The 8,420-nt window shown below is 46.9% G+C and overlaps 1 protein-coding gene across 1 annotated transcript in view; it reads right to left on the reverse strand.

Moving 5' to 3' along the window:
• The window catches only part of BCL2L13 (BCL2 like 13), a 279,452-nt gene extending 272,779 nt beyond the window's left edge, over window positions 1-6,673 (reverse strand). The window contains exon 1 of the mRNA XM_069228057.1: window positions 6,545-6,673. The gene's annotated coding sequence lies outside the window, so the exon portion shown is untranslated. The remainder of the gene's footprint in view (window positions 1-6,544) is intronic.
• Between the last annotated feature and the right edge of the window lie 1,747 nt (window positions 6,674-8,420).

Genomic DNA, 8,420 nt, shown 5'->3' on the forward strand with positions numbered 1-8,420 from the left:
CTGTATATGTTAGCGATCATCATATGGTGCCCCTGCATGTCAAACTGCAGCGAGAGGAGCCGGCCAGGGATCTCAGCCTGAACTAGAGAGTCACCCTCCCCGTGAAATTTGTGGCCAGCAGGATCGCCATACCCACCTGCCATACAGAATCTGAAGAGTGAAACTGCTGGTCGAACCATTGTGACCTCATCTTCTTCCAGTCTTGTTGGAGTAAACACGTCTCTTGCAATAAACAGATATGACATTGTAAGTCTAAGCTGCAGAAGGAGAGCCGGTCTCTTTACCGGGGCGTTAAGGCCTTTCACGTTGAGGCTAAATATGGTTATCATCTGACAACTGTAATATGACAATGTGTTACAGATTGTCCCACTGTGTTGAGTGCATCATAAATTCCCCCTGCAGATACCATAAACAAGGGGTAGGAAGCAAACAGCCCCTCAGGGGTAGTATTGGGGGAGGGGAAATAGAGAATTGCAAACATTTAAGTTAGGGTAAACTCGCAACAGCGTTCCCAGCCTGGGAACAGTAATCACCATCATTTGGGGGTCTGCATCTACACATCGATCCAACAAAAGTTCCGCTGTCACCCCATGGAGGTGGAGCTCCCCCAACCAGGTATCACTTTTCATAACAGTAGGTGCAGCACCTGATGGGCGCTCATTGAGGTCTTTCGGAAGTCCCCATCTCAGAGAGAGACACGGCACAGCACAGGGGGCAGAATTCCATTCAGTGGTCCGAGTCTATTTCGGACACACCATCCTGACTGTGGAGACTTCTAATTAGTGCTGCCTTCTCCTTTTGACTTTCGCCCGTTGAGGGTTTACAGGCCGTGCGTCGACGGCCAGCTGACTTCAGTTGACCCTTGTCAGAGCCTCGCCGCTGGGCCGGCGAGGCTGCCTTCTGGGCCCGCTCCTCCAGACTCCATGACATCCCCTCCAGCCTCTGAGCCTCTTACAGGGTGTGAATGCTGCGGAGTTCATTGTGCCAGGTGAAAAGCAGCCCAAAGGGATGGCCCCATTGATATTTGATACCTTCCTCCCTGAGAAGGTCCGTCGCTGGCTTGAGCACTCTACGCCGCTTTAGTGTCAGCATGGAGAGATCTTGGTATAAAACAACCCGGTGGCCTTTGAACTCAATGATTGTGGTGTCACGGACTACCGCCATGATGTCCTCTCTCTGCTTATATTAGAGTAGACAGGTTAGTAGATCTTGAGCCTGCCCTGGAGCCTGAGCGGGCCTGCCGGCCCTATGTGTCCTGTCGAGTAGAATATTCTGCTCTTTCAGGGCCGGTGCCACGTGACAAAATAGGCGCACCTCAAAGTCTTCCAGTGGTCCCACTATTGCCTGTGTCGGAAACCCCCTTGATCCGAATGTTGGAGCGGCGTGATCTATTTTCCAGGTCCTCTATCTGGTATTGCAGTTCTTGATTCTTGTCTTGGAGGGCAGGGAGTTCTCTCCTGTGACAGTCTAGTTCCTCCTCTCTTGCGTCCTGGGCTTGTTCCACTGTGTCCACACGCTGGCCCAGGTCAAGCACCTCCCTTCTCAGGTCTTTAATGTCGGCTATCTCCTGCTTCAGTGTTGCAAGATCATCACGTAAGGACTCGAAAAGTTGCTCCATGAATGCTCCATGAATGCTCTCTGCTTCGTCAGTCCAGGCTCCACAGCATCTCCACACCCGGCTTCTGGCGGTCCTATGTGCGCTGTTTTTTTGGCAGGAGTTTTAGCGAAGAGGTCTTTAAGGGAGCCCTCTTTTTTGCTCTGCTTTTGGGACGCCATTCTTAAATGTCCATGCGCCTCGATTGCCAGTACGGAATACACCTCCTGGCTCGGCAGCCACACTCAACTGGGACAACAAACTACTATGCACTGCCTTCTCTCCGGTTTATGGCCCGGCACCGTCCCGCCAGCAGTGAGCACCCCCACCATCCACCGCATGCATGGCAGGTGCACTCAGCCAGCCTGACAAGTATTATGCGCTGGTTTTCTCTGTTTTATGGCTCTGCACTTTGGCTTTCAGACCTTCAGGTCCCCTGTCCGCCTTCCGTAGTGCCCCTCTTCCGGGCCCAAGTCACCCGACACGTCACTCCCGTTGGAGCCAACCCCCGCCCAATGCGCACCGCAGGCAGCCACACCACTACGGTAGGGTCATGTCAACAGTGCCTCTCTCCATGCCCCCTGCGGGCCTCCTCAGCCGTCTCTCCGCATGCAGCAGCCCGACACAGGCCTGGTCCCCTGCGCTCCACTGCAGCACCATCAGCCGGGCCTCCCTCCTCACCTCCTCGTGGCAGCCTCCAGGTATGCCCCAGCGATGATCTCAGCAGCACTGCGGCAGAATCCCTGCACAGGGAGCGCCGTCCTCACCGCCGCCCCGTCCAAGGCCCACCTCCACCACGCAGCCGCCCAGCACAGGCCACACCTTAAGCTTCCAGAAATTATAGTTTAAAGACGTGACTAGACCATAATCGTGACTCTGACGATCCAAATTACCATTAAGTACGAATGAGTACCCCACATACCAAAAAAAAAAAAAAAAGGTAGACCTCAAGGAGCCTTACAAGTAATACTGACCCCCCTAGTGTTTGGTAGCTACTAGTAACCTGCAGTTCGATCAGTTCATTTAAAGCACAGGTATTGCCCCATTTGACACTTCGGAGACTATTTGGATCTCCTACTAAAATGCATCAAGTGGCTACTTGCAGAGTCAGACTGGACATTATGTTGTTCTAGCATTTTTAAAGTGTAATACAGGCTTGGGGTTTGGTTAAAAAGATGGATGTGCTTCCAACAGCAGCTATACCCCATAGCTGAGTTCTAATAACAGTCTTCAGCAGTGTGGGGCAAGTCTACATTATTTTGCCATGATTGATTTTTTTTGGTTTCTAGTCTAGCTCTGCTCCTTACCGCCAACCTCTAAACTCTGGTATCCAGGTAAGTGGACACAAGTACCTTGACTTGAAATCAGTTATTTTGCAGTCCTGTTGTTTTGCGGGGGAGGAACTTGAATTCACCGATGTGGGGTGTTTTGGGATATTTAAAACATTCTGTGCTTGGTAAAAATGTTGACAGAATCCCTGCACAATGTTGCTGTAAAAGGACATCATTCTGTTTGATGCCTTTGTCTTATTGAGAAGAACCTGAATGCATGCCTAAAGTAAGAAAACTGAAACAAGTTTACAAATATAGCTGAGACTGCCTGATCTTTCTCCTTTAGGAAAACACTGCTTATAGGCTCAAATGTTATTTTGAGCACAGTGCATTGCCTCGCTTTGGTCACAAATATGTTTGGGGTCATATCAGTCTTGGAAGATGCTAGAAGAGCTACTGGTAGCTCTCCAGGTACCTGCGAGTAGCTCTCCTGTGTGCAGCCCAGCCTACTAAACTAGAAGCTTTTGCTAGGTTGAATTAATATATGTACACCAGAATCGAAAAGAGAGTTATATTAACATGAAAAAAGTGCAGCTGCTGAATCAATATTTTCGTTTCCTCTGCATAAGGTTTCCGAGGCGATAATGGAGACTCCACTCTAAGTCAGCCAACAACCTCCAGGAAAAAAAGCAAAATGCAGCATTGCCAACAGCATAAAACCACCATACTACCTTAACAAGCATATATGCATAAGAAATAAGGAATAGTGTAAACATGTTTAAGCAATGCTTCCCTACCTCTAGTTTTGGGACATTGATAGTATCACTGCAAGAGGTATAGCAGAAAAAAGATATAGGCAACAAGTTTGCAAATGTCTTGCCCAGATTTTCTTCCTTCTCCATCAGTATCTCGTTTATATTACAGTAGTATGTGATTACTACAAGTCCACTACACTGCTGTAAAACAACGACCTCCATTAGGCTGTAATATAAAAAGCTTGTTTTCATATTGAGTGGTTGAATACCCACTCCTCCAAATAACTGCCTCCTTGCGATCGCCCCATCTAACGTCTCAGTCCAAACCCTCCAACGGCAGAGCATACAGAACATTGGCTCAATCTACATTCCCCAGCTTCATATCATCATTCACTCAGACACCAAACCAGGATGCAACATCCCCACCACAGGTTAAAAAGCTAGAAGCAGTATAAAGAATCTGGGAGGGACAATAGAGGCAAAACATACATACGGGAGTGCAATTATAAATTTACTTAATTGCGTGTACAGTAAAAAATAAATTCATAAAAAACAATTTCAAAAGGACACAATCTGGTATGCCATGATATAGCACCACTCAAACACAGGCCCCTCCAAAAGGAATTTACAACAGCATTAGCAAAAAACAGCTGTAATGTGCTCTATACACATTAAAATTGTCCTGCCGTCACATCGGGCTCTAAACACAAAGGCAACACTAAACTAGCAATAAATCAAAACCAAAAACCGCCTGGCACTTAAGGGAAATACCATCTGTGTAGATTTGCTACTTGTGAAGCAGCAAAACGCAGCTACTCAAAGTGAAGTTAGCCAGTGGGTGAAGCAGATCACCCACTGCCCCATGCTGTATTCTGTAGTTGGCAGAAGCAAAATGTGAACGACAACAACAATGGACCAACAGCCGGCGACAGCTAGCTAAAAGCCCCTTTAAGTATTTCATACACCCAATTTTAGTGAAAGGTCTTGGCTAACGGCAGACCTAAAAAAAAAAAATCTATGGAGGAGGTACGCTTTTTTTCATATATTAGAAAAAGAGTCAACACGCTAAACCAGGCCGGACTTGCAGTACTGAGTCACGGTTGCATCAGCTATTCCTGGAATAGACGCATAGTTGCCTGGGCTTGAGCTGTCCCTTGTATTCCGATACTGACGGGCGTGTACCAATTGTCTTTAGCATAAAAACCACTTCGTGCTGCTACACTAAAGTCAGAGATGTAGACAAAGTATAGCGCTATTATGAATTCAGCTAAGTATAAGCGCCCACTGCCCTTGGCACAGATGTGTCCACTGTACACAGGCGATGGAGATAAACCGGCGCCCTCATCCAAAACAAGTGAAAAGAATACTGGATCTTCTGTACGCGGGTAAGGGCATGAATGCTCACGTGTATTAAGACATGGTATTAGTTCACACGTTGCTTCTGCCAACCACAGAACTCCTCAGTTCAGAAGCTGAGCATGAGTCGGTGACCTCAATGCACACGTGCTCCACAGGCACGCGCGCCCCATTCACAAAATATACTCACTGGAGAGGCGCTGCTGCGCTTGTAAGTAAGCTCAGTCTAGCGCTAGGGCTGCACGTGCCGTAAAGTACTCAGTACATGGGCAGAGCGAGGGCTACGCGTACAGTGCTCTGGCGGAGGTAGAGTGAGGACTGAACGTGCAGTGCCCAGTACAGAGGCAGAACGAGGACTGAACGTGCAGTGCCCAGTACAGAAGAAGTACAAGCCGCAGGCGACGCAGACTCAGGAGGGACGGGACAAGCAGTTAATACGGTACAAAGGCAGCACGTGCATCACACTCATTCAGAAGCAGCAGATGTGTACATGCAGCAGACAGTGCCGAGGCGAGTTTGCATATGAAGCACACACGTACAGGGGTGCGATTGCACGAGCACAGTAGAATACCAAGGGAACAAAGGTGGTACCCGCACTACACGCTTTGGATCTACTACAGAGAAAGTGCAGCACAAACAGCAGACACAGTACAGCGGCTAGGTTCCATATGCAGAGGATACAATGTAGCACAAACAGAAGGCACAGTACTGGAGCAGCACAGCGTACTTATTCACAGAGGCAGAAAAGCACTCCCAGAGCACACTATGCAGTGGCAGCACAACTGGTAGACAGTAGAGTTCAGGTTGCACAAGCACAGAATACAATACAGAGCAGCAAAGCAGTAGACACAGCACAAACGTGCACCCTTTAGATCGATTACAGAGATAGGACAGCACAAGCAGTAGAAAGTGCAGAGGCCAAGTTGCCTATGTATAGGACACAATACAGCAGCTACACAAAGCGGTACATACTTTATACCAATTAACAGAGACTGAACAGCACAAACAGAGGGCACTATACGGTGGCACCACACACAGACAGTACAGAGGCCAGGTTACACAACCGTGGGATACAATACAGCGCAGCTAAGCAGTGGGCATAGTAGAGAATCGCAAGCAGCACGCCATTTAGCTCCATGACAAAGGGCAATGCATGTAGTAGAATCAGAACAGTGGCACCAGTACGTGCTTTAGATACGGCATAGAACAGAGTTTGCAAACGCAGAATCTTAAAGCAGTCTTGCAATATACACAGTGTGACCTCTGCGCAACTATGAAACCCATGCCATGGACAGCTGCAGGTCACACAGCAGAAGCACTCCCAGAGCCGCTGCCCTTGCCCTGAATTGGGAGGTCAGCTGTGCCTTGGGTGGGGGTGGCTGCTGCCCCCGTGCGGCAACGTGCTTGTGCTGCCAGGAGAGGCCAGCACCCGCTGCCCCCTGCCTCGTCACCTCTTTCCCAGGGACATAGTTGGTGCTCCCAGCCCAAAGGCCCCCTATCTCCAAAGCGGCAAGAGAGCTTTGCGCCCGGCAGTGCGGCCACCTGTCACAGTCTTTCCAAAGCCTCACCTGGACCCGGGAGCTGCTCCTTTACTGCTGCTCCTACTGCACCCGAACGAGCGCCGCCATGATGGACGGGGGCAGGGCCACGGGTCACGCACGCGTCATGACGTCATAAGAAGCACAGGCCCCAGCCAATCCCTTACATTCGGAGATAAGGTTACTCCGCCCACTTATAAATTAGAAATTCGTCCGACAGAGGAGGGAAAACTGTGAAAGCGGTAAACCAAACCACCTGTAGGACTTCTTTATAGAATGCGCTCAATATGTGAAGTAACGAAAGGAAATGATAGGATAGTTAATCAATACAGCATTAGAAACATGAATAGCAGACGACACGCTAAAATAAGTTATTATTTCAGAAACACTGCTAGAATTTATCAGAGCAGCAAATAGCGGTGTTTAAGAGAATCCTGTAGACGTGCGGTACAGTGGACAACTGTGGAGGTAGTGTAGAGTCCATAAACCAACAAAAATATAGCAGGAAAAGTAAGGTGAGCCTTTTTGAGACCAAGAACTGAGCACACGGGCGTGCACATGAAAGGAGAGTATATGAAATCACAACAGAAAATAAAGCTCAGTGTATGTGCAAACTTGTTTTCATCCTTTGCTGGAATCAAACGCTTCACCGAGGTTGACAGACTTTTTGACCCAGGAAGAAGTGTGGTGAACCATTCACAAATTTACATCAACACCACCTCAACAATTTACGTACCATGACCACCATGTGGCCACCGAAAGAAAACTCCAGTCAGGAATAAAGTTCAAAGCTTTATTTTACAACCACAAAGTTAGTGTCAGAAAGATTGTGTAAAATCAAATTATAAAGGTTTATAAGCACCCTAGGCTGCCCAAAGTGGCGAAACAAGTGCAAACAAATTAGCATAAACGCAAATAGGCATTCAATAAGAAGCATGCATATCATTAATGAAATTATTTTAGATACTGAAATATAGCTCAGGTCAGATTCTATCAACAATTGTCAAGTTTAATTAAGCAGAGTATGGCATTTTGTGCTGGACACTGGTTGCCCTACAGCTAATTAAATTAGGAAATGCATGTGTGGGTACAGACACATATGGGCAAAAATGCAAAAGGAGACAAAAATAATTTGAAAAAGAATATCTCTTGCATTACAGAATACTAGCTAGAAAAATAAGAGTGAGTGTCAGCATGGTACATTCTATTCTAGAAAAAGGGACACGTCAAGGAGAAATGGCAGTCAGGTGAGAGAAGTATACCTCTCCAAGGAACAGCATTCAAGGATTCTTCATCAGCAAAACATCAGGAAAGGTGCAGAGAGAGAACTGACCGAAAGTCTGATGAGGGTCTAAGGATCTGATCTAAACTTTCAAAGTCCGGCCCCAACATAAAACACAGGTCACGCTAGAGGGGCATCATCCAATCATCAACAACAAGTGATTCCAAAGTTGCAACAGTCCATCAAATTCTCAGACTTTCCTTGAAAACAATCTTCTATCCATGTGAATCCGTACCGTAGTAGCAACATTTTATTTCACCTTAAGTCCACAGGCCAGGATGTTCCTCTCAAGGTCACTAAACTAAAAGTCTCTGTGCAATTGGACAATTAACCTATTGCTACTTGCAAAGTTTCTCATGAGAACAAAACCTAGAGAAAAACTTGCGTTAGAAAGAACACTGATTCATCACTTTGACATGATTACAAAATCCGAGCTCTGCAGGCCTCATTTAAGCTAACATAAGAAAACTCAGTTGCATTACAGTTAATTATTGCAATTCAATAAAACATGTAAAAATACAAATTTATAAACTCACCAATGTTAATATTTCATTAGTATGAGCCATACATTTTACTTTAAATAACTTTGTCAGTACATTTCAGTAAATGTGGCAGAGAAGTGCA

The sequence above is a fragment of the Pleurodeles waltl genome, chromosome 4_1 (assembly GCF_031143425.1).
Source record: "Pleurodeles waltl isolate 20211129_DDA chromosome 4_1, aPleWal1.hap1.20221129, whole genome shotgun sequence".
NCBI classification, from domain to species: domain Eukaryota; kingdom Metazoa; phylum Chordata; class Amphibia; order Caudata; family Salamandridae; genus Pleurodeles; species Pleurodeles waltl.